This window comes from Phoca vitulina, unplaced genomic scaffold (genome assembly GCF_004348235.1).
Source record: "Phoca vitulina isolate PV1807 unplaced genomic scaffold, GSC_HSeal_1.0 scaffold111, whole genome shotgun sequence".
NCBI lineage: Eukaryota > Metazoa > Chordata > Mammalia > Carnivora > Phocidae > Phoca > Phoca vitulina.
Window position 1 is genome coordinate 1,693,179 of NW_022589814.1, and position 26,543 is coordinate 1,719,721.

The following is a 26,543-nucleotide window of genomic DNA, read 5'->3' on the forward strand; positions in this document are numbered from 1 at the left end:
TGTCAGGATGAAATCCTGAATTTTCAACATTTTCAAAATGGGTTTACATCACCTCCTGCCCTTTTTGTCTCTCTCATTCATGCAGCGACCAGGCTAGAAAAGGTCGTTCCCTTGCTGGGCGCAGCTGCATTGAACAGCGGCCCTGCCTCACATCTTGAATCAATTTTCTCAATGCATCCAGACGCCAACAGCCACAATGTTCGAAGCCATTTTGAAATCCTCCCTTTTCCCCTCTCACTGAAAGTTTATGGAAACTGCTAGCAGTAAACGGACACTTGCCGGTGACCACACAGGGGCCAGGGGGCTTCCTGGTTGGAATGGGGGGAGGGCCAGCCACAGCGGCAGTAAGCAAGGTGAGGAAAAGGCTGGAGTGCTTTCCCCCCCCACCCCGTCTTTGCCTCTAGTTTACGGAAAGCTTTTTCTGGCTCAGGGAACTGATTAAATCTGTTTCCTCCCACTTGGGAGGAGAGAGCGTGTTAAACTTTCAACATTTTTGGCTGACCCAAAGCTCACCTTTGGGAAGGTCTGTATCCTCTTGCCTGGCCCTGAGAAAATCAAGCCCCAAGTCCTAAGGTGGCTACAACAGTTGAGCTGCTGCTTCATACCATGGGTATATCCACAGTCACTGGGCACAAACGGTTCATCCCCTCTACCGCGTCAGCCTTCCCTTACTCAGAGAAGTCTTTCAGCACATTTTAGTGAGGCAGGGTCTTCTCGCTAGTGAGTCCCACGGCTACCACCGCTGTTTCTGACGTCCCAAGACCACCCTTGCTTTCGGTGAATCCCCAGGAGGGCCCAAAGGACTCAGCACACAGTCATCCTCAGGGTTAAGATTTATTACAGCAAAAGGATACAAAGCAAAATTACCCAGGGGAAAAGGGCCCCTGGGTAACATCTGGAGGAAACCAGTGCAAGCTTCCAAGAGTCCTTTCCCAGTAGAGTCATGCTATTTGTACCTCCAGCAACAAATCATGGTAAGTCACACGAAACGCTGTCTACCAGGGAAGCTCATGACTAACACCGTGTCTGAGGTTTGTTTTGGGGGCTGGACACAGAGGCACTCTCTGCCTAGCACGTACAGAGATTTCAGATTTCCAGAAGGAAAGCAGGTGTTTAACATGAAACATATTGTTTGGACAGTTTAGGAAGAGTAAAGCATCCTGCTCGGGTAGGGAATGGTGGGAAGCCTTCCGAAATTCAAGTTCCCGGATGCAAGGTAAGGGCCAGCATGCTGATCTCTGCAAGGATAGCGGTTTCGGGCCTGCTATGTTAACTCTTCTCTGCACAACACCCAACAACAATGCTTCGAGATGCATCACCAAGTCAGACAGAAGGGAAGGATAAATGAACAAATCTACAAATGATAGCTGTAGAGCTCAACACTCTCTCAGTAATATGCAGAAGGAACAGGAGAAAATCAGCAATATGTGGATGAACTGAACAACACCGTGAACTACCTGGATGTAAGCGACAAGTACAGAACCCTTCCCATAGCAGCGGCAGAATATACATTCTTTTCAAGGGCATATGGGAGTTTTACCAAGGTACCCTGCATCCTGGGTCATAAAACAAATATTACAGGGTTTTTTTTTAAAGATTTTATTTATTTATTTGACAGAGAGAAGCACAGCGGGAGAGGGAACACAAGCAGGGGGAGTGGGAGAGGGAGAAGCAGGCTTCCCGCTGAGCGAACAGCCCGATGCGGGGCTCGATCCCAGGACCCTGGGATCATGACCTGAGCCGAAGGCCAAATATCACAAGTTATAAAATAGTTGAAATCATACGGAGAATGTTGCCTGAGCAGAAGAGAAAAACTACGAGTATGTAAGAAAAAGTGAAGAGGAAAATCTCCAAACACAAGGAAATTACACCACACGCTTCTAAATAATCCATGGGGCGCGCAAAGGGCAAGTCTCAAGGGAAATTAGAAAATATTCTGGATACTAACCCCTTATCAGATGAACTGAATGGAAATGAAAATACAACATATCCAAATTTGCAGGATGCAGCTACAGCAGCGTTGGGCAGTAAATGTACAGCATCAAATGTTTGCATTAGAAAGAATCAAGGACCCAAATCAATAATGAAAGCTTCCCCCTTAAGAAACTAGAAAAAGAAAATAAACTCAAAGCAAGTAAATAAGGGAAACAGACATTAGAACAGTTATCAGGAAAAGAATAGTCATTGAAACCAAAAGCTGGTTCTTTGAAAAGGTCAGTAAAATTCATAAATTTCTATCCAGACTGACACAGAAAGAAAGATAAGGAAAGATACAACTTAACACTATGAGGAAAGAAATAGGTTACAGACTCTACAGCGAAAAGATTCTAACAAATAACTATGTACCTACATTTGGCAACTTAGATGAAACAATCAATTGCTTGAAAGACACCGACTATTAAAACTCAACCAAAAAAAAAAAAAAACACAAAACAAAACACCACCCAGATTATCTGAAAAACATACACATTATTTTAAAAATGTTATCTTTTAAAAACTTTCAGGAAAGAAATCTCCAGGCCCTGATGGTTTCTCTGGAAAATCCTACCACACATTTAAGAAGAAACAACAGCAATTCTATACAACCCCTTCAAGTAAATAGAAGACAGGGAACATTTCTTGAATCATTTTATCAGATCACCATTACCCTGACACCAAAATCAGACAAAGACAGTACCAGCAAATCCAATTCAATAATATATAAAAAGAATAATACAACACGACCCAGTTGGGTTTATCCTAGAAATGCAAAGGCAGTGCAGTATTCAAAAATCAATGAATAGGGGCACCTGGGTGGCTCAGTTGGTGAAGTGTCCCACTGTTGGTTTTGGCTCAGGTCATGATCTCAGGGTCCTAGGGTGAAGCCTTGCCTTGGGCTCCATGCTCAGCAGGGAGCCTGCTTGTCCCTCTCCCCCTGCTCCTCCCCCCCCCCACACTCCCAGGCACTCTCGCTCTCTCTAAAAATAAGTAAATAAATCTTTTAAAAAGTCAATTAATAAATCAATTATATTAGCGTATCAAAAAAAGAACCACATGATCATATCAATTCATGCAGAGAAAGCATTTGACAAAATTCAACCGCCATTCATGATAGAACAAGTCCGCAAACCAGGAACAGAGGGAGTTTTCTTAACCTGGATTTAAAACATCTTACAAAAATACCTACACCTCCCATCCTACTTAATGGAGAAAGACTACATGTTTTCTCCCTAAGACCAGGAATGAGGCTAGGATATCCACTCTCCCCTCTGTTATTCAATATTTGCTGGAAATCCTAGCCATTCAAGAAAGGAAAGAAAAAAGAAAGATCAGGAAGGAGGAAATAAAACTGTTCCAATTCACAGATGACATGATTATGTACACAGATAATCCCATGAAATTAAACAAAAAACCTCCTAGAACTAGTAAGTGCATCCAACGCTGTTGCAGCATACAAGCTCAACACAAAAAGTCAAGCAAATTTCTACATGCTAGCAATGAACAATTACCTAACAAAACAAAAAGCAGAAATCACTGGCACATACCACTTAAAATAGCTTCCCCCCTCAAACCTAGCGAAACATACACAGGATCCGTATGCCCTAAACTACAAAAAGAGGAGGAAAGAAGTATAAGAAGGCCTGGACAAATGGAGACACATACTGTGTTCATGGGTTGATAAAGTCAGTATAATTTAGATGTCAACAGGTCCCAAAGGGATCCATCATATTAATACAATTCCAATAAAAAATCCCAGTAGGACTTTTTTGGAAATATACACTGATTATGAAGTTTAGGTGGAAAGGCAAAGGAAGTAGAATAGTCAAGTAATTTTGAAAAAGAAAAAGGAAGAAGAACCATGAGAGACGATGGACTCTGAAAAACAAACTGAGGGTTCTAGAGGGGAGGGGGTTGGGAGGATGGGTTAGCCTGGTGATGGGTATTGAGGAGGGCACGTTCTGCATGGAGCACTGGGTGTTATGCACAAACAATGAATCATGGAACACTATATCTAAAACTAATGATGTAATGTATGGGGATTAACATAACAATAAAAAAAATTTAAAAAAAAAAAAAAAAAAAGAAAACAAAACAAAAAAAAAAAAAAGAAAAAGAAAAAGGAAATTGGAGGAGTAACACCAATTTTATGATTTACTACGCAGCAACAGCCAAGATATGGAAACAACATCAGTGTCCATGGAGGGATCAATGGATCACGAAAATGTGCTATAGATACACGATGGAATATTATTTGGCCACAAAAAAAGAAGAAAATCCTGCCTTTTGCAACTACATGGATGGACCCTGAAGGCTTTATACTGAGGTAAGTCAGACAGACAAAGATAAATACCTTACGTTGTCACATATGTGGAAATTTAAAAAGCAAACTCATAGAAATAGAGATGAGAATGGTGTTTGCCAGAGGTTGGGGGGAAATGCTGGTCTTCGGTACAAAATTCCAGCCCGAAGATGAATAAGTTATGGGGATCTAATGTATATAGACAGCACGGTGACTATCACTCACAATACTGTATTAGATATGGAAAGTTAAGAGAGTAGATCTTACATGTTATCAGCACACAAAAAATGGTCATTATGTGAAAGAACAGAGTGTTAGCTAACTTTACATAGTAAATATTTCACAGTGTATACATGTATCACATCATCACCTTGTATACCTTACGTTTACTTATGTTATGTATCAATAGTATCTCAATAAAGCGGAAAAAACAGAATTATCCCCAGCATGTTCCAGTGGGAGCCCCTTCAAGCAATTTTGTGTGTCCTTCTGACAGCAGCCAATCCTTCCTTGACCTGTCCCTTATTACTGGTACCACAAGTTGAGCCAGGCTCATTTCTCCTTTCCCTCTGCCATCCCAACACACACGCGTATGAACATCTGTATCTATCGATCTATGCCTATATGCACACATACATACCGAAAAGCGTGAGTTCACATGGAGACCTCCAATCGCAATGTAACACCTCAGAATTTGTTTGTTTTCTTCCCTTCTGTATTTGAAACTCCGTTTTCCAAGAGCGAAAGTCATGTCTCCCAGTATCTTTTTACACATTTACTGAGTTGATGAATCCCACTGTATATAAGCCATCCCTCCTGCACGACAGAGGCCCACCCTCACATGCTCTGCTGAACCACTCCCTGACCTTGACCTCCATACACCACTCGAGTTAGAATCCTTGAGCCAGTTGGCCTTCTCCCCATCCAACCCCCAGGGACATCCTCCTCACCACCTTGGGCTCTGTCCCCAGTGCAGCCTGCTCCTATGTATGGATGCCCTTGCCACTGTGCCTGGGCTCTGACTCCTCAAGTAGGGGATGCCCCTCCACACATACACTTGCCTTGCTCTGTAGCACCGAAGGGCTTTAGCGCTGAACTGCTCAGGCACAGAAGAGAAGAGAAGGGAAAGAAAGGGGAGGGGAAGAGGTGAATATACCTCAGTACAATCAGTTAATTAAGGTGAACTGGGCCAAATCTGGGCAATATCATGAAGCCAGTGCTTTTTTTCCCCTCCCTGCTCTCCAGCTTCCTCTTCCTGCCTCTCTTCTCTACCCCTGTTCTTTCTCAGTCCTGACCTCCATCAAATGTAGAAAGGTAATGAGGGTCATGATTCCCGTATGATCATTTACATCAGCTGGCTGGCTGACATCCAGTGTGGACGGCATCCACCCTGCAGCTCTGACACTCAAGCCCTCTGTCTCTCGTGGCGGAGCACAAGGTTTCCCCCTCTTTTAGCAATTTCAGGTGTAAGCAGGAGAGCAGATTCCGTGCACTTCTCGGAGCCTTGGGTCCTCTGTCTGTAAAATGGGGATGAAGCCCACCTCCCTCACAGGTTGTGGGAGAAACAGAGACAGCAACACCAGACACCTTTCGATGAGCTCTATGTGTCAAACCCAGCGACGAGGGCTTTGACCAGCATCACAGGACTCCTTGATATCCAGGAACACACCCAGTGGATTTCCCCTCAGCACTGTTGCACCTGCTGCTGTACCTTCTGCCTCCAGTGTTCTAACAACGCAGGTGGTTCCACGGCCTGCTCCTTCACTTCCTCAGGCCTCTGCTCAGTCATTACCGTCTGAGGGAGTCCTTCCCTCATCACCCTGAATCAGTAACAACATGCTCCCCACATACTCTTTCCTCTAACCGCCTTATCTTTCTATGGAGCACTTGCCACCCTCTGATAGTCAACATATACTCACTGGCTAACTCTATGAAATGCGAGACTTTGTCAGTTTTGTCCTGTGTTGTATTCCAACTCCTAGAAAAGTACTCAGGCACACAGCAGGTGATCAGAAAATTCTTGGGGAACGATGGCTGGGAGTCAGGACCCTGACACACACTTCTAAGTTGCACAGGTACCCTCCAAGACAGGCACTGGCCCCATTTTATTGATTGTGATCCATATTCAGGCTTCAGGAGACAGGTGACTTGCCCAATGACACAAGCAGGATTTGGGGCTCTGGGCTTTGGAATCATATCTGCCACGTTCCAAAACCCTCGGTTCCTGGACAGAGACCTCACAACCACAAAGGTCAAAGATTTTACTTCTGAGACACAGAGCCCAAACAGCTCAGATACCCAGAGACAACAAAAACAGATCACTGAACACAACCTAAAAAAGATCCCCAAAATCCCTGCACAACGAGCTCACAACTTGAGTCACAGACTCCCCAAAGCAACAGAGATCATACACACTGAGACAACTCCCACACGCCAACAGACCAACGTCTTCACTCTAAGGACACAAATTAAATCTGCTCAGCTACGTCACATCCTAGAGAGACTCCCAAACCATGCAGACACCTCCCAAGCTAATACAAAGACCTCCAAAAACAGAAAGACATTTAAGCTCAAATAACTCGGAAACATCACAGAACCTTCAGAGAAAGCCCCCAGACAAATGAGAGAACCTACACGTACCTCGCACACAGACTCCCCAACAGCTCAGATCCTTTACACCTTAAGACAGTGCCCCCCACCCCAGGCAGCTCAGAGACATCACAACTTGAAACCCAGAATCACACACAGCTCAGAGACCTCACACCCTAGGGTGCAGCTGCCAACACAGAGATCTCAAACCCAGGGACACCAATGCACAAAACGCTCAGAAAGTGCACCCCCAGATATACAGACACACACAGCCTAAAACACCTTATCCCATGGCGTACACAATCCACTCAGACAGCATAGCCCATTCACTCACAATCCCCCCAAAGCCTCAGAAAGATCAAATGTACCCAAACTGCATCTGTACTGACCTACCTGTAGCGATACACATCCCCAAACTGCCTGACACACTCCACTTCTTCCTAGGCAGGGACGCCAACCAAGCGCACAGACCTCGCCCTGGACATTAATTGATTGCACCTGGAGGACTGACGGCACCGCGCCAGACGCGCCCGGCTGAACAAGACTGAAAGAGCTCACGTGAAGACGGCACGGTCACCGCGCGCGTCCGCCGCCAGACACTGGCTACCAGCCAGCTGTTGCGCGGAACCTCGCCACCGACTAGGGCAGCATCTTCAGCCCCTCGGGGCAGTCGGTCGGTGAGCAGTTCAACTCGGAGAAAAATTCTACACTCTGAAAGGCCACACACACACACGCACGCACACACAAACACCACACACACCCCTCACCCCGAGTTCCAGCTCCGCCAGCGTCTTGCCCACCCCAGCCAGACGACCAATAGGAACTGGGCAGGCGAGGACGGAGGCGGGGACTAGTAGGCACTGTGCGCCCCGGAAGGGTTTACGCCGGCCATCTCACCGGAACCAATCACCGCGTAGAAAGTCTCTGACCCCGCCCCCCCACAGTGGAGAGCCAATCCCTCGCCCGGTTGTTGCTCAGCTGGACGTGACCATGTAGAGACGGAGGGGTGGAATCGGCGAAGTGAAGGGAAGGCGGAGGCCTCACACCGGCTGTCCACTCGGGCTCAGATGGGCCAGGAGAATGGAGTGCAGCGGGCGGGGAAGGACCCGGCGGCGCTATTAGCGCCTCCGCTGGGAACCGTGGCTGATGCAGACCTTCGGTGTTGTCACCTACACAATGGATTGTTCCAAGATCGGACGCCCCCTCCCTAATGGTACCTCCTGGCGAGGACGGTCCTACTTCCGTGCCCCTGAGAGGTACTTCCAGAGACTCTTCCTGTTCCATCTCGAGCGCCCCTTGGTGGTGCGAACCTGGAATGGCTGGTCGAAGCCGATGCCCAGGGGCCTTCCAGGCTGGCCCCAGAGGGAGGGAGGGCAAAGCCAGGAGGCAAACCTGACAGCTCGCTGCAGTCTTGGACTCGGGGGAAAAAATCTTCCTGAGCTGAAATTTACCTCCCTCCAGTGGCCACCATTGTACCAGGGAGCGTTGCAAGCGTTTTTCATGTGCTGGGCGTTGTGCTGGCTTGTGTCTCCCTGGGCAATGCAGCATGGGTCTGGTGGGGGAGCAGGGGCAGGAAGGCTAGAGCACCGGACTGGTGTTAGAGGCCTGGTGTGGGGCAGGCCTCTGTGGTTGACTATGAGTAATAGGTCAGAGGGATGGCGGGGTCTTTGGTTCTGTTAGGGACGGGGCCATCTCCCAGGAGCCCCAAGGACACTGAGAAAGTGAGATAAAGACCGCCGACTTCGTCACCAGCCTGTCACCCCTGAACATGTTCCCTAGGAGGATCCTTTAGCCTGTGTAGCTATGTGTCTCATCACAGCCTTGCATTTATTTACTCATTCTCTCATTCATTCATTAATTCCCTCCAAATTAGGTGTCAGGCAATATTGTGGCTGTTAGGAATACAATCGTACAGACATAGGAAAAAAAAAGAAAACCTTGCTCTCACAGAGCTTACATTCTATTGGGATCATACAGCACAAAAATGTAAGGAAATTGTCAGGTTTTGGCAACTGCTGCGATGAAAATTAAATCAGAAAAACGAAATAGAGAGGTCAATTTCTAGAAACAGGTCAAGGAAAGTCTTTCAAAGCATGTGATCCTTGAGCAGACACCTAGAGGACATGAATATCTGCAAGACAAGTATCCCAGACAGAGGTAGAGCCAATGGAAAAGTGCAGGAGTGGAAATTCGTCCAGGGTGTATGAGGTACAGTGAGGAGGCCAGTGTGGCTGGCTCAGCAAGGCTGAGGGAGAGAGGTAGGAGATGAGGTGGGAGGGGCCAGACCCTGTAGCACCTTCAGGGCCTTGGTGAGGACTTTGATATACTCTGTTTGAGCCCCGGAGGTTTTGGTTTGGGGTTTTTGTTGGTGGTGGTGGTTGGTTTTGTTTTGTTTGTTTTGTTGTTGTTTGTAGTAGAAAAGCCCCTCAGGTTCTTTCAGAGGCCAGAGGCCCAGGCCACCCAGTGTATGGGGAGCAGCTCTCTGCTTGCCCCAAGGGAGAACTTCCCTTCTGCCCCTCTGCAGCTGAACATACCTTCCTTGGACAGTTCCATAGACTCATGAGCAACCCCCCACGGTTCCCCATGAACATCCCTGTCAAAGGATGATAGCCTCAGGAAAGGCCAAGCAAGGGCCCTCTGGCATGAGTGAGGTCCCACCCAGGTGGGTGGGCAACAGAGACAAAGTTACAGGCACAGAGAAGTCAGAGAAAGAAGAGCATTAGAGAGACCAGGACAGAGAGACCCTCTGGCCGCACGCTGTCCCCACTGAATTAGTACCCACCCATGGGCCCCCAGCTCTGCTACTGGATGATGTATGTGCCTGTCTCTCCAGAGCGAAAGAGGCACCTGACGTAATAATTCAGCTGCCTGTGGTCTGGGCCTCAGTCACACCGCCTTGTCCTACATCGGGACCCTCTGCCCCTCAGGACAAGGACACGTTTCAGTTATGGGGAGGCATATGCTGTACACACGGTTCCTCACAACCCCTCATGCCCTTGACTGCCCTCCTGCTGATCTCAGTGCCCAAAAATGCTGCAAGGAGGGAAGCGAAGGCAGGAATCTCTAGGTTTGCTTGAGGCTTTGTGCAAATTGATGCACCGAGGTGCTTCCCTCACCTCTCTACCTTCCACCACCACCTCCGCATTTCATACCTCAAGTACTGAGCCGGGGAACAGGGTGTGTGCGTGAGAGACAGAGAGACAGACATCCTGAAAGTGAGTCGGCTACAGGGTCCTTGTGGCCCTGGGCAGCCCTCGCCCTTCCCCCTTCCTGGTCACCCCCTACCAGGCCTTGCTGTGCTGAGTTCTGCCTGCCTCCTTCAAAGAGCTTAAGTCACATCCAGTTCCTCCCTCCTCAAGAGCTGAGAGGGCCCTTCCTCCCTGGGCCTCAGCCCCCTTACGTGCAGATGATGACCTTCTCCTTAGGGGTTTGTCAGTTAACTGAGTTAATACATGTACATAGGTTTGTGACAGCGGTTGGCCCCTAGCAGGGGTGGGGGTAACGTTAGCAGATATTCCTTTTATCTGTATTGTTACCACGGGCTCCTAGGAGCTGCATGGGACTGAGGAAAGGTTCCCCCCCCCCCCCCGAGGATGGAGACACTAAACGTTCATTCCTGTGCTAGCGGGGCAGGTGTGGGAGACAGCACGGCAAATGTGAGCTCCCAGGCCTAGTGCTGAGCCCTGTGAGGGTGAGGTCCATCCTGCCTTCCTCGCAACCACGTTCTCAGATGCAGATACACGAACAGCTCAGAGGCCCAGCCCTCTGGACAAAGACCCCCCCTCCCCCCCACCGAATAGTTCAGAGACCTCAGACCCTGGGATAGAGACTCACAGATCGTTCAGTCATCTCTCATCCTAGACACCAGCCACAAACAGCTCAAAGATGTCACACCTGACAACAGAGTGCCAACTGGCTGAGAGGTTTCCTAGTCCCAGTAACAGCTGCCCTTCCGCTCAGAGGCCTCGCACACCCACTCCCAGAGCCTACAGGCTGCACCCTGTGACACAGTGCCACAGATCTTGAGCTCGGGGCTGCTGTGAGGGCAGTGACAGGTAGTCTCTGTTCCGTCCACCCTGTGGGGGAGAGGCCTGGCGTCTTGCCGTCCTCGCTGTCTGCAGTCACACCATGTCATCTGGAAGTCAGGTTCACCCCGGGGCTGGGGAGTTCTCTGGGACCGAAGGGTTCTGAGAGTGACCTCTCAGGTCTGGATCCTGGGGATGCCTGTTATCTGACCCACCCTGCTCACCTCTGGCCATAGTGACTTCTGCATCCTGCCCCTCGGGGTCTTAGGGTGATCTGAGATCCATAAAAGGAGACCTGGGGAGCCTGTCGTCTCTGCCATCTCTTAGCACGCACCGTAGGATACTGTATCCTGCAGAGTGGAGAGGCCTTTCCTTCTCACTGCCTCTGGCACTCCCCCCCTTAAGTCCCTCTGAACAGCCCCGTCCTTTCCCCAAACCCCCTCTTCTGCTGGCAGCGGCTATACCCTCTCTCTGCAGACACCTGTCTGCCTCATCCCACCACCAGCCACCTTCCCCTTGGCCGCCTCCCAGGTCATTCAGACGTGTAGGAGGTGGCATGGCCAAAATGGGACTGGAGTGGCCCCGTGGCGATGTCCTAGAATGGGTGTCTGCCCGCAGCTGGGCTAGCAGTCTGGGGTGCAAGATAGCATCATCGTCACCTCTGTCAGAAGCTGGGGCTAATCACCCTGGGGTGGGGTGGACTTTCCTGCCCCTGCATACGCAGTATTTGTAGTGGTTGTGGTCCATCTCTGTACCCACAGTGCTAAGTCTCGCAGGGGACAGTTTCATCCTCATACCTCATCCCCGGTACACCCCGAGGAGGTGAGACCTCAGAGGGGCTGTTTCTCACTTAAGTCCTGTGGATCATTCTCGTGGTTCTAATGCTAAGGTGAAACTTCAAGATCACCTGTTGGTCTTGTTCAAACATGACTGCTGGGCCCTACCCCCAGAGTTTCTGATTCATTATGTCAGGGGTGGGGTCCAGGAATTTTCATTTCTAACCAGGCTCAGCCTTCCTCTCATACGACTGAGTGGACTCGGATTCCCATCTCCCTCCACCTCATTACTAGTGGACCAGTCCTTTCCTGTCTCTCTCCCTCCTCACCCCATAACACACCCAGATGAAGAGTCTTATCCCTAGACCCTGAAGATCTTGATGAAGTCAAATTTGTAAGTGTCTAGTACATCAGAGCTCCTGCCCCAAGAAAGATGTGAGGATACCAGTCAACAAGCTTTTCTTCTCCTGGACCAGTGATGAACAGTATCATGGCACCATCTATCAACCTGAAAAAACCTTGCAAAGCTAGGCTCGTGAGGACAAGGACTGTTTTTGTTCAATATCCTTAGTCTCTGTAGTGCCTAGCACATAATGGGCGCTGACTGAATGCTCATTGAATTACTGATCTTTGACCCAATAATTCCTCTTAAAAGAATGTATAATCAACCCCCACATGAACAGAGCTGTATATTCAAGGAAGGTAGTAGAATTCAATCAGGAACAACCTCTAACTGTCCATTAATAGTGATCATTGGATGGTAACTGAAAGATGAAGGGTTCATCTTTTACCATGGAGGACCCACTGAGTTTGGAACCAAATGGCGGGACTAGTCTATACTGATCACAAGGTTCTTCTTCAGGACATGCTGTTAGTGGTGGAGAGGGGGCAGTGAACAAATGGGAGATGGTCATAGTAGGACCTGGGGTGAATTGTGTGTGTGTGTGTGTGTGTGTGTGATGGCTTTAGTCATTTTGGTTCGTTTAACTATATAAAATCTTCCAGTCCATGAATTCGGGGTGTAGATGAAAGATCTCAAATAAACAATGTAACTTTATATCTGAAGGAATTAGAAAAAGAAGAATAAACAAAGTCCAAAGTTAACTTAAGGAAGGAAATAAATGACATAAATGAGGAGAAATATACAGCATCAAGTCTTGGTAGAAACCCTCAACAAAGTATGTATAGATGGAAAATTCCTCAATATCACAAAAGCCTTATACAAACGTCCCACAGCTAATATCATCCTCAATGGGGAATAACTGAGAGCTATTCCTCTACTGTCAGGAAAAAGACAGTGATGTCCATTCTCACCATTACTATTTAATACAGTACCTAGAAATCTTAGCCTTAGCAATGAGACAACAAAAAGAAATAAAAGGCATCCAATTTGCCAAGGAAGAAGTTGAACTTCCACTATCTGTAGATGACATGATTCTCTATGCAGAAAACCTAAGGGGCTCCTGGATGACTTAGTTGGTTAAGCATCTGCCTTCAGCTCAGGTCATGATCCCAGGGTCCTGGGATCAAGCCCCACAATGGGCTCCTTGCTTAGCAGGGAGCCTGTTTCTCCCTCTGCCTCTGCCTGCCGCTCCCCTGCTTGTGCTCTCTCTTTCTCTCTGTCAAATGAATAAATAAAATCTTAAAAAAAGAAAACCTGAAAGACTCCATCAAAAAATTGCTAGAACTGATAAATGAATTCAGCAAAGTTGCAGGATATAAAATCAATGTACAGAAATCTCTTGCAATAGCTGGTGCAGCCACGCTGGAAAACAGTATGGAGTTTCCTCAAAAAGTTGAAAATAGAGCTACCCTACAACCCAGCAATTGCACTACTAGGTATTTACCCCAAAGATAGAAATGTAGTGATCCGAAGGGGCACATGCACCCCAATGTTTATAGCAGCAATGTCCACAATAGCCAAACTACAGAAAGAGCCAAGATGTCCATCGACAGATGAATGGATAAAGATGTGGTATATATATATATAATGGATGGAACTAGAGGGTATTATGCTAAGCAAAATAAGTCAATCAGAGAAAGAAAATTATCATATGATCTCACTCATACGTGGAATTTAAGAAACAAAACAGAGGATCATTGGGGAAGAGGGGAAAAAGTAAAACAATGAAATCAAAGATGGAGACAAACCATAAGAGACTCTTAATCATAGGAAACAAACTGAAGGTTGCTGGAGGGGAAGGGGGTGAGGGGATGGGGTAACTGGGTGATGAACATTAAGGAGGGCATGTAATGTAATCAGCCCTGGATATTATATAAGACTGATGAATCACTGAACTCTACCTCTGAAACTAATAATACACTATATGTTACTTAATTTAATTTAAAAAAAAGAAAAAAGATATCTGTAGCATTTCTATATACTAATAATGAAGTAGCAGAAATCAAGGAATCGACCCATTTACAATTGCACCAAAAAAAAAAAAAAAAGAAAAAAAAGGATACCTAGGAATAAACCTAATCAAAGAGGTAAAATATCTGTACTCCGAAAACTACAGAACACTTATGAATGAAATTGAAGAGGACACAAAGAAATGGAAAAAATTCCATGTGCATGGATTCAAAAAACACACATTGTTAAAATGTCTGTACTACCCAAAGTATCTACACACTTAATGCAATCCCTATAGAAACACCACCAGCATTTTTCAGAGAGCAAGTACAAAAAATCCTAAAATTTGTATGGAACCACAAAAGACCCTGAAGAGCCAAAGTCATCCTGAAAAAGAAGAGCAAAGCTGGAGGCATCATGATTCTGGACTTCAAGCTATATTTCAAAATTGTAGTCATCAAGACAGTATGGTAGTGGCACAGAAATAGACCCATAGATCAATGGATCAGAATAGAAAACCCAGAAATGGACCTACAGCTAAATGGTCAACTAATCTTTGACAAAGCAGGGAAGAGCATCCAATGAGAAAAAGTCTCTTCAACAAATGGTGTTGGGAAAACTGGACCACTTTATTACGCCATACACAAAAATAAACTCAAAATGGATGAAAGAACTAGATGTGAGACAGGAATCCATCAAAATCCTTGAGGAGAGCACAGGCAGCAAACTCTTGGCATCGGCTGTAGCAACTTTTTCTACACATCTCTCTGGAGGCAAGGGAAACAAAAGCAAAAATGAACTATTGGGAATTCATCAAGATAAAAACTTCTGCACAGCAAAGGAAACAACGAACAAAATGAAAAGTAAGCCTACAGAATGGGAGAAGATATTTGCAAATGACATATCTGAGAAAGGGTTAGTATCCAAAATTTATAAAGAACTTATGAAACTCAACACCCCAAAAATAAATAATCCAGTTAAGAAATGGGCAGAAGACATGAATTGACATTTTTTTTTTCCAACGAAGACATCCAGATGGCTAACAGACACATAAAAAAATGCTTATCATCACTCATCATCAGGGGAAATACAAATCAAAACCATGATGAGATACCAGCTCACACATCTCAGAATGGGTAGAAATTTTTTTAAATTTTTTTTTTAAAGATTTTATTTATTTGACAGAGAGAGACACAGCGAGAGAGGGAACACAAGCAAGGGGAGTGGGAGAGGGAGAAGCAGGCTTCCCGTGGAGCAGGGAGCCTGATGTGGGGCTTGATCCCAGGACTCTGGGATCATGACCTGAGCCAAAGGCAGACACTTAACGACTGAGCCACCCAGGCGCCCCCAGAATGGGTAAAATTAACAACACAAGAAACAACAAGTGTTGGTGAGTATGTGGAGAAAGGGGAGCCCTCTTGCACTGTTGATGGGAATGCAAACTGGTGTAGCCACTCTGGAGAACAGTATGGAGGTTCCACAAAAAGTTAAAAAGTTGGGATGCAGCAATTGCACTATTAGGTACTTACTGAAAGGATATAAAAATACAGACTTGAAGAGGTACTTGCACTCTGATGCTTATAGTAGCATTATCAATAGCCAAACTATGGAAAGAGCCCAAATGTCCATCAAGAGATGAATGGATAAAGAAGACGTGGCATATATAAATACAATGAAATATTACTCAACTATCAAAAGGAACAAAATCTTGCCATGTGCAACAATGTGGATGGAGCTAGAGCATTTGATGTTAAGTGAAATAAGTCAGTTGGAAAAAGACAAATACCATATGATTTTGCTCATATGTGGAATTTAAGAAACAATACAGATGAACATATGGGAAGGGGAAAAATAGAGAGGGAAACCATAAGAGACTACTACTGAGAACAAACAGGGTTGATGGAAGGAGGTGGGTGAGGGATGGGTCAAATAGGTGATGGGTATTAAGGAGGGTAGTTGTTATGATGTGCACTGGGTATTATACGTAAGTGATGAATCACTAAATTCTACTCCTAAAACCAATATTACACTATATGCTAACTAGAATTTAAATAAACATTTGGAAAAAAGCATACTCCGGGACGCCTGGGTGGCTCAGTCGGTTAAGCGGCTGCCTTCGGCTCAGGTCATGATCCCAGGGTCCTGGGATCGAGTCCCACATCGGGCTCCTTGCTCGGAGGGGAGCCTGCTTCTCCCTCTGCCTGCCTCTCCCCCTGCTTGTGTTCTGTCTCTCTGACAAATAAATAAATAAAATCTTTAAAAAAAAAAAAAAGAAAAAAGCATACTCCATCAAACTTTCACAGCAAAAATAAATAAAAAAATTAACCAGAGAGGCAAAAGACTTTACAGTGAAAATCATAACACTGATTAAGGAAATTATAAAGACTAATGTGTTGACCTTGAATAAGATACTGTCTTCTTTTATTCTGTTATCTCCTTAATAAAATGGAAATAACTGAATGGATAGATATATATTTTTTTAAGGAAAAGGGGCTATTCTGATTACAGCTGGCCTGTGAACAACATGTGTTTGAACTATGTGGGTCCACTTATATAGCAGATTTTTAAAAAGATTTATTTATTTGAGAGAGAGAGAGAGAGAGAGCACAAGCCGGGGGTGGGGGGAGAGCAGAGGGAGAAGCAGACTTCCTGCTGAACAGGGAGCCCAACGTGGGGCTTGATCCCAGGACCCTGGGATCATGACCTGAGCTGAAGGCAGATGCTTAACTGACTGAGCCACCCAGGCACCCCGATTGTTTTGATAATACAGTAATGTAAATATATTTTCTCTTCCTTATGATTTCCTTTAATTTTTAAAAGATTTTCTTTCTTTTTTTAAATTTTATTTTATTATGTTATGTTAGTCACCATACAATACATCATTAGTTTTTGATGTAGTGATCCATGATTCATTGTTTTCATATAACACTCAGGGCTCCACGCAGTATGTGCCCTCCTTAATACCCATCGCCGGGCTAACCCATCCCCTCACCCTCCTCCCCTCTAAAACCCTCAGTTTGTTTCTCAGAGTCCATAGTCTCTCATGGTTCATCTCTCCCTCCGATTCCCCCCCTTCATTTTTCCCTTCCTTCTCCTAATATCCTCCATGCTATTCCTTATGTTCCACAAATAAGTGAAACCATATGATAATTGACTTTCTCTGCTTGACTTATTTCACTTAGCATAATCTCCTCCAGTCCCATCCATGTTGATGTAAAAGTTGGGTATTCATCCTTTCTGATGGTTGAGTAATATTCCATTGTATATATGGACCACATCTTCTTTATCCATTCATCTGTTGAAGGGCATCTCGGCTCTTTCCACAGTTTAGCTATTGCGGACACTGCTGCTATGAACATTGGGGTGCATATGGCCCTTCTTTTCATTACATCTGTGTCTTTGGGGTAAATACCCAGGAGTGCAATTGCTGGGTCATAGGGTAGCTCTATTTTTAATTTTTTGGGCACCTCCACACTGTTTTCCAAAGTGGCTGTACCAACTTGCATTCCCACCAACAGTGTAAGAGGGTTCCCCTTTCTCCACAAGCTGTATTACAAAGCAGTGATCACCAAGACAACATGGTACTGGCACAAAAACAGACATATAAACCAATGGAACAGAATAGAGAGCCCAGATATGGACCCTCAACTCTATGGTCAAATAATCTTTGACAAAGCAGGAAAAAATATGCAATGGAAAAAGACAGTCTCTTCAATAAAAGGTGCTGGGAAAATTGGACAGCTCTATACAAAAGAATGAAATTCGACCATTCTCTAACACCATACACAAAGATAAACTCAAAATGGATGAAAGACCTCAATGTGAGACAGGAATCCATCAAAATCCTACAGGAGAACATAGGCAGTAACCTCTTTGACATCGGCCACAGCAACTTCTTTCAAGATACATCTCCAAAAGCTAGTGAAACAAAAGCAAAAATGAACTTTGGGGACTTCATCAAGATAAAAAGCTTCTGCACAGCCAAGGAAACAGTCCACAAAACAAAGAGGCAACCCACAGAATGGGAGAAGATATTTGCAAGTGACACTACAGATAAAGGGCTGGTATCCAAGATCTATAAAGAACTTCTAAACTCAACACCCAAAAAACAAATAATCAAGTCAAAAAATGGGCAGAAGATATGAACAGACACTTCTCCGAAGAAGACATACAAATGGCTCCCAGACACATGAAAAAATGTTCATCATCATTAGCCATCAGGGAAATTCAAATCCTTATGATTTCCTTAATAACATTTTCTTTTCTCTAGATTACTTTATTCTAAGAATACAGTATATAATATGTAAGAATAAAAAGTATGTGTTGACTGTTTTCCTGGTTAGGATTCTGGTCAGAAGTAGTTTATTAATAGCTTAATTTTTGAAATAAAAAACAATCTAGATATAAACTTGTGGAATTAAGTCATATTTAGCAAGGTTTCTGGAAAGAATATCGATATACAGATATATTTGTGTTTACTAGTTCAATCAGAATATAAAATTTTAAAAAGTTATATAATTTTCAATAGCACCAAATATTTATAATAAGTTTAATAAAATATTTACAAGATTTTTTTGATGATAGTTTAAAACTTTATTAAGAGAATTTTATCGTCAAATATCTAACAAAGAACAGCTTGCATGGTTTCAGCTTGTCTTTATTTAAACGTGTGGTTGCCCTTCACCTGTAAGACAAAATAAGATTTGGGAACTTTACTTAGTAGAATTTTATTTAGATGACATTAATGTTATACAAAGGACACCACAGTTTTTGTTTTATAAGATAGACTTCCAAACATATTTTACTAATGTATTTTAAACACACCACTCTTTCTATTGGTATAAGGAAACAAAAAGGTTGTTCATGTTCAGAACATATTAAATGAAATGAACCTATTAAAAGGTAGTTATAAATGAAGGCAAAAATTGTGTGTACTTTTACTAAAAATCCAAGTAACACACAAATCAACTTGAAATAAAAGAAATTTATAAATCAGTATTATTTAAGTAAAACAACTTGAAAAATATTCTGAATATAAGATATTAAAACAGTAATGTCACATTTGTTACTGCTTGAGTAAATAGGAATTCCAGTACTACAATTGTTTTTTCTTTATTATGCAGAAGTGCAAAAATGTTTCTTTGGTTTACTTTAGTGCTAATGTGAATGGCTAAGTAGGATAACCATTTTGTCCCCATTTCTACCTGTAGTCCTAGTGTGATTATGAATAATGTCTTTTTTCACACTTGACAGTGTTGAGTTTGTATAATAAATTATATAATCACACTAGTTTTGAGTCATTGCCTTCATTTCTGATATGAAAATGTGAAGCTCATATATACTTTGTCTTAGAGCATGGTAAAAAAAAAGAAAGGAAGAAATGAATGGAGACAGGGAGGGAGAAGAAAAGGGAGAGAGAGGGGGATAAAAAGATACCTAGAAAAGTCAGACATTTGTTTCTAAAACTAAGTACTTTTTAAAAACCTTTATTAAGGAATAATTCACAAATATAATTGTATATATTTAAAGTGTACAACATGATGATTTGTTCCACATTTACATTATGGAGTGACTACCAGATAAACATAAGTAATTAACACACCTATCACCTCATGTAGTTAACTCTTTTTTTCTTTTTTTTTTTTTTTGTGGTGAGAATGCTTAAGATGTATTCTCATCACCTTTCAAGTATACAATACCATCTTATCTACTAAAAGTAAATACTTGTGAGGGACAACTCTGACAAATTTCATAAGCTTTCCTATGGTCTCTGTGATGTTTAAATAATTAGGTGCTGCTGGGATTTATTAAATAATATGTTTTCCATATTTTGAAAACATTAGAGTTCAAACATTAGAGTTATGATTTCCTTAATAACATTTTCTTTTCTCTAGATTACTTTATTCTAAGAATACAGTATATAATATGTAAGAATAAAAAGTATGTGTTGACTGTTTTACTGGTTAGGATTCTGGTCAGAAGTAGTTTATTAATAGCTTCCATATTTTGAAAACATTAGAGTTCAAAAATGTATTCACTTTCAATTACATAAAATACTCAATGTCAGTGTCTTGTTCATTTTCAATATTACATACACTTGGGTGTATATATTTGGGCTTTTTCCATTTTCCTCAAGATTATGTACACTAGTGGATACTCTTCATAAGTATTTTTAAAAAGAGCAACTTTTTCAATTTATTAGTTGTATTTTCTTTTTACTAATGATACATACCGTTTATTAAGTACCTCTTTCTTTTTCCATTAGGATTATTCTGTTGCTTTTTTTTATATTGGATGGTCATGCAATGTATTATCTATTTAAAAACATGCATTTAAAGCCTGTGATCCTCCTATGAGTATATTCTAGCCATGTAAAATAGGCTCCTGGAAGCAGTCTGAAAACTGTCTCTTAATGTAAATAGTCTAAAGGAATGGTTCAACAATTTAGAGCAAAAAGTTTAAGTACACTAATACATGGTAATTTATTCCCTAAACATCAAGTGCTTCCTTTAAACTCAGAAGCTCTTATAATTAACGTTCAGCAATTTGGAAGATACATGTAAAACATACTTAAGTTGGTTTGTCAGGAATTATTAAGATATTGGTCTTTGGACTTCAAATCTTATTAATTTATGCCTCAAGGCAAAAATTTAATAATATGCCATGTTTGAGATGGTTAGAGGTGATTATATCATACCATCCATAGCTCATGAAGACTGACAGTGGGGACAAGGAGTGTGCTTAGCATAGGTATCTTACAGCTGCCTTGAGCATTAGTGACTACGTGCACTCTCTCTACTTGATCAGACACAGAAACTAGAAACTTGACTATCTCTTCCCATTTTATTATTCAGTCATTTGAGCCTTCTTTGGGGACAGAATTTGAAATGCAATAGGTTTTTTTTGAATAGACAGAATAATCCAGAATTTGACAGAATCTAAGAATGGGTATCCAGGTCTCCATACACAAAAACATCAAGCAAGATGATAAAATTTGACTCAAGATGTTATTTGTAACAAATAAGTCATGTAAAATGGAGTATTTTGTTATTCTTTGAACAGAACCACAGAATGCAACAATCAGCATTAAAAAGGATTGTAATATATCTGATTTGAATTCACTAATTATTGTAAGATTAAGGGTGGGATTTAGAATTAAGTGGTTCTCCAAGAATCACACAATTTATGTTAGAGCTGCTACTTTATACAAACTGATATTTATTCCAAATACATTTTGTATTTGTTAAAATGCAGAAATTATTAAAAAACTCCGAAAATTATTAGCTAGTTAAAATACTGATACTCAAAAATAAGAAAATATTCTCATTTTTTAAAAAGATTTTATTTATTATTTGTTTGAGAGAGAGACAGAGATAGTGAGAAAGAGCATGAGCAGGGAGGAGAGGGAGAAGCAGGCTCCCACTGAGCAGGGAGCCCGATGCGGGGCTCGATCCCAGGACCCTGGGATCATGACCTGAGCCGAAGGCAGACGCTCAACCGACTGAGCCACCCAGGTGCCCCAAATGTTTTCGTTTTATTTATTTATTTTTAAAGAAAGAGTGCAAGCGCACTAGCGGGCTTCGGGGAGGGTGGGCAGAGGGAGACAGAGAATCCCAAGCCAACTCCACACTGAACACAAGAGTCTGACACAAGGCTTATTCTCATGACTGTGAGATCATAAACCGAGCAAAAATCAAGAGTTGGATACGTAACAGACTGAGCCACTCAGGCGCCCCTGTCTTCATCAACATGGCTTTGACCCAATTTGTTTCTATATCTGATCATCTAGAAGTCAGGCAGTTAGGCATTTAGGGTTTAAACTACCTGTCAAAGTATCTTTATATGTGAATTCTGTTACTAAAGTAACAGTAATATAACACCTATATTATTAAAGATATAATAGTCAAGAAAACAGAAAAGCACATACTTTACATTCTTAGTGGATCACATACCTGCTTCTGGCATTTTAATGAACTCTAGACTTGGTAAACTTGCCCCCTTCATATTAGGAGCATCTTTGCTTTTATCCCCAGTCGTTAACTGAACCAGTTTCCGGAGATCAGCTTTCATTTCAGGCCCTTAGAAAAGAAAGGTTATCAATTTAAGCAGTAAACATAAACATAAAGAAGTGATAATATTCATTCTTTCAGTTATATGAAATAGAAGCGTGTAGGCTAGTGTGAAAAAAAATGCGAGGGAAGATGGACTTCACATCTTTTCTTTTCTGTATTATGATACTTTATTTCAAACGACATTCTAAAGATAAACCATACTAAATCTACATTTCCTTCATATTACCATAGTGTACTAAGAGTAGAGAGCATCAGCTATCTAAGAAATCTGAAGTCTATACTATAGATATGATTATAATGAAAACATAATATCCTGGGGTGCCTGGGTGGTTCAGTTGGTTAAGCCTCTGCCTTTGGCTCAGGTCATGAACCCAGGGTCCTGGGATTGAGCCCCAGTTTGGTTTCTGCTTGTGTTCCCTCTCTCGCTGTCTCTCTCTCTGTCAAATAAATAAATAAAATCTTTAAAAAAAGTCCCTTTTAAAAAAAATTGTAATTTACTGAACGATTAGCTGATTGTATTTGTGGGACCATGACAAATCCTATACTAGTGAGATCCATCCCCTACTGGGGCAACCTTTAAGTTTTTTGACAAAATTAACTAGTTAGATTTCAGTGCAAAATCCCTCTATGTAACTTACGATAAATGAGTCATGTATAGAACAAAAAATAAAAAATAATAGCAAAACATTAGTGACTAATAGTCAAACTTTTGTATTACAGTGAGAATAAAGGAAGTAGGGTGGAAAGAAATTAATGGACTTTGTTGTCAGTTGTATTGTGGAAACCTCTTAACAGCGAATTCTGAAAATAATCCATGGTCTGAATGATGTCAATAAAACACTACAAGTATTTGATGAAAATATTATATTTAGAAGACATTCATTTCTTGTTTCATGATCATATATTTTTTAAAGATTTTATTTATTTACTTGACAGAGAGAGACACAGCCAGAGAGGGAACACAAGCAGGGGGAGTGGGAGAGGGAGAAGCAGACTTCCCGCCAAGCAGGGAGCCGATGCGGGGCTCGATCCCAGGACCCTGGGATCATGACCCGAGCCGAAGGCAGACGCCTAATGACTGAGCCACCTAGGCGCCCCGTTTCATGATCATATTAACATACTTTTGATTTTCCTAATCATAAAGGTATTTAAACACCTTTTAAAGCAGCTTAAAAATCATACTAATATAGTGACCCTAATGCCAGTTTCCCAAATTATCCAGTTCTTACAAAACATACCATATAAAATGATTAATCAGACAGTGGCTATCATTCATTGAGCTCTTTTCTGGAGTCCCTCTCCTGCTCCATTCGATTGATTCCTGGGCCAGTATTTTTTTTAAGATTATTTATTTGACAGAGAGAGAGAGAGCACAAGCAGGGGGAGAGGCAGAGGGAGAGGGAGAAGCAGACTCCCCATTGAGCTGGGAGCCTGACCTGGGGCTGGATCCCAGGACCTGGAGATCCTGACCTGAGCGGAAGGCAGATGCTTAACCATCTGAGCCACTCAGGAGCCCCACAAGGCAAGAATTTTAAGACCAAAAGTTCAAAGTTTCTTGTGGTTGAAAAATGTCCTTTCACACTTCTTACTGATGAGTTAATGGGTTTTTCAGGTAGTTCCCAGAACGAAGAAGGTTATTTGCGACTCTTGTGTTCTTAGGCGAGGCCTTGCTGGATTAGTAAATTTATGTTGATGTAGAGAGCAAAGTGGAGTCTGTCATGTCAAGCAGGGGCCTGTGTCAAGCAATGACCCAAGTAGGTAACGGTACTGCTGCTAGGAGGGATGGCCGGGACCAGCATCAGCCGACACCCCAGAACTGATAACAAGCAGAACCAGAGGAGGTCTGCAGGGGCAGACCTTTAAGTCCCGACTAAATCCCTTTAGAAAGGGGAAGAATTTTGCAGCAAACTGCCAGACTCTTCAGACAGGACCCCTCTATGACTGACCGCTTAGAAAAGGCCACTGCCTCCGACAGCTGTGCCCGACGGATCTCTGAACAGAACTGAGATCCTTCACTGCTTGAACGTAATAAGCGGTAATGCCCAGAGCTGCCCCGGACCAGAACGGACCGGACCCAGGCCTTGTTTCAACTGCATGCCCACAGACGGACTTCCCCTTTGGTTCACTAACTTCCTGCACCCTTGTGTTATCTCGCTTGTTGTGTGGTTTGTCTTACGTCCCGCTCTGTGTGCTGTTTGAGAAGCCAAGCTTAATCGCAGGGGGGAATTGTCATTGAGTTTAGAATCCTGAACCTGCTTTATAATGGTGATTTACTTTGTTCTATGATTGCATAAAGCTGACACTGGGGAAAGACACAACCCCTGTGTGTGCTTTCATAGAGGGGTCATGACAGTTGATGAAACCAGGGGAATATGAACCCTTGCTAATGTAGACAGTCAGCTGTGTGCAGGTGTCCATTTTGATTACTTTTAGATAACTTAGTAGTTTTGTGTGGGAGGTGCACATGGAAGAGAGAACAAGAGGGGGACCCTGGTCAGAAAGTATCTTTTTCTAAATAAGTTAGGATATGCTGCTGAGCTTAAGTGACTCTGATGTGTTCCATCTAGCTGGACTTCTTTGAAGGAAGTCGCTTCAGTATAGCAAGGGAGGTCTCTCAGTCTCTCTGCCTCTTTCTCCCTAAGAAGCAGACTGAATAGGAAATGTGATTCTTCAAAAAGAATTTTTAAGAGTGAGAGTAGTCACAGTCCTCAGAGTTTTATTTTTTATCTCTTAAAATCATTGTCAGCAAGGAGACTATCATTACCGAATTTTTCTGGCCCTTTCTCTTTTAGCCCCCGTTTTTGGGTGTGCGTAGCACTCAAGAAGGGCTCAAAGGTTGGGACACGGTGATTTCTGAATTTACACTTTCTGTGAGCACCTAAATTGCAAACATTCAAATTCCTGCCATCGGATGCCTGGACAGTTAGTTGTGGGTTCTGAGGACCTGATGATGCCCGAACTGCTCCAGTCCACTTCACAGGGCTGACTTCAACCTGGTACAAACATTTGGCTTTCTCCCACCATTCCTGTTGGAGATAAGTGTTGGGCAGCTCGTTATAGGGCCATAATTGGATTCAGGTGAAAGCCAGTTGTGAAGCTGCTCCGGGGACCCCCAGGAAGCAGCAGCAAGTATCAAGGACACTGTAGAGGCGGGAAGAATTGCCTGATTCTTGCCTCCAGGAGTTGTGTCTGGGCTGCTAAGCAAGGAGCTAGGGCTGAGAGTGCCAGAAACTCCTCTACCTGGGTGGGGGAGGGCTTCAGTTTTCTGCAGGACCAGAGCTTCTCTTCTTGCAAGCAGGAGAATCTAGGAAGCAATTGAAATTCCCACAGAACTGAGGATGAGTGGGCATGGGGCAAGTTCTACAGATTCGGGGCGGCTGCCATTTTCCAGTGTACTGTAGGCGGCTAGTAACTAAGCTCACACTGTTTGCTGGTTGAGATTTTGCTTACAGAGTTCCCAGCAGCCTCACCAGGTGAGTAAAAAATGTCACTTCTGGCAGGTAATGGAACCTCAAGATACTTTGGGGACCTCGTGGAGAGGAATCCACCTATATCTACAGGTATTGCAGGCATGTCTGATGGCAAGTACTTGGCTTGGCTTCTGGCCTGGAGAGGCTTCTAAAAGTTCAACCTAAAGATTCCTTATAAATGTTCCAGCAAAGTGAATTCTAAAAGATCTACATGATTAATCATTATTTTTGCTGAGCTTATATAATGATCGGGCCAGGTTTGTTGAAACTGGACTTGTTTTTCAAATAAATCAGTCCTGATTTGGCTGTCTCTGATTGAAATGAGGGTTATTTTAGAGAAAAAATTGTGTTTCAATAATGCACCTTTGTGGATGTTGAATCCTAGTTCTGATTGTCTTTTTTTTTTTTTTTTAAAGATTTTATTTATTTATTTGACAGAGAGAGACACAGCAAGAGAGGGAACACAAGCAGGGGGAGTGGGAGAGGGAGAAGCAGGCTCCCGCTGAAGGGGCAGCCTGATGCGGGGCTCGATCCCAGGACCCTGGGATCATGACCTGAGCCGAAGGCAGACGCTTAACGACTGAGCCACCCAGGCGCCCCCTGATTGTCTTTTAATGATGTTTACCTAAGCTAGACAACTTGAGGTAAACTTCAGAGAAAATTGCACAATAGCTCATATAGACAATCTTTGTGCTTTTTATTCTGTAGTGATAATAACAGGACCCCATTGGCATATGATTATTTAAAAAACTGGAAAGTGGGATTGATTCCCCAACAATTATATAACTCAACTAGTACCTTGCCAATTCTATGTGGCTGGGACAGTGAAATCACTCCTTAAAAGCCAGAGAATACCCCACTCCATAGGGTTAACTATGGGCATGTGAAGATAATGGATGACCCACTTTCTTTATGATTGGATTGGATGATGCACTTGGGGATGCCCTTATCTCTTGACAAGTCTTCTCCCACTTGCCAG

General features: G+C 43.1%; 1 protein-coding gene across 10 annotated transcripts in view; it reads right to left on the reverse strand.

Moving 5' to 3' along the window:
• The window catches only part of LOC116628082 (protein FAM156A/FAM156B-like), a 42,103-nt gene extending 34,389 nt beyond the window's left edge, over window positions 1-7,714 (reverse strand). For 5 of the 10 annotated variants that reach the window (XM_032398162.1, XM_032398165.1, XM_032398159.1 and 2 more), the window contains exon 1: window positions 7,262-7,629. The gene's annotated coding sequence lies outside the window, so the exon portion shown is untranslated. The other 5 variants (XM_032398169.1, XM_032398166.1, XM_032398167.1 and 2 more) reach the window with 4 other exon arrangements.
• Window positions 7,715-26,543: the final 18,829 nt, after the last annotated feature.